At 46.7% G+C, this 675-nt stretch overlaps 1 non-coding gene across 1 annotated transcript; it reads right to left on the bottom strand.

The window, feature by feature from the left end:
* Nucleotides 1-311: 311 nt before the first annotated feature.
* Nucleotides 312-384, bottom strand: TRNAW-CCA. Its single transcript has one exon. It is a non-coding gene; the product is annotated as a tRNA-Trp (tRNA).
* Nucleotides 385-675: the final 291 nt, after the last annotated feature.

Genomic DNA, 675 nt, shown 5'->3' with positions numbered 1-675 from the left:
ATCCCTTTTTTTCCTAAGTACTAGCCTGAGGCTCTGTGAACGATGTGGGCTGCCGATTTATCTTTTGACTCTAATTATATGTCTTCAGACTCTAAGACTTTAGGATTGCTTTAAATGTATTCTTATAATTTTCCCTGAGAACACAGGGTTGTTTTCCCCTTGTTCTTTCACCTTTTCCTAGACGAGCCACCTTGAACAGAATCAACACTGGCTAGTCCCTCTACACTGCCTCCCTACTTTTGTGCAGATCAGCACTTTAATATTTATTTATTTGGCTGTGCTGGGTCTTAGCTGTGGCAAGTAGGGTCTACTTCCCTGACCAGGGATTGAACCTGGGCCCCCTGCATTGGGAGCCTGGAGTCTTAGCCACTGGACCATCAGGGAAGTCCCAGGGATGATCTTTTTAAAGCCCCAAATCTCTTCTCACTAGTCTTCACAGAAGATCCTTTACTGGTTATCCCCTGCATTTAGGATAAGGTGGATAAAACCTGTGACATGGACCTCTGGACCACTGGAAGACTATTCTCAGCCACACGCCCTTTTTGGCAGCTCTTGGACTGTCTCAGGTACGTTCCCCTTTTGCAAATGCCGCTCCTGCTGTTCAAGAGCTTGACTCTCCTCTTCAACCTGAAGGCTGAGTTCCATGTTGCTTCCTCAGGGAAGCCTGTTCCAGCA

Source organism: Cervus canadensis, chromosome 31, assembly GCF_019320065.1.
Source record: "Cervus canadensis isolate Bull #8, Minnesota chromosome 31, ASM1932006v1, whole genome shotgun sequence".
NCBI classification, from domain to species: Eukaryota; Metazoa; Chordata; class Mammalia; order Artiodactyla; family Cervidae; genus Cervus; species Cervus canadensis.
Note: the sequence above shows the minus strand (reverse complement) of the source record. Positions and strands in the feature narration are given on the sequence as shown.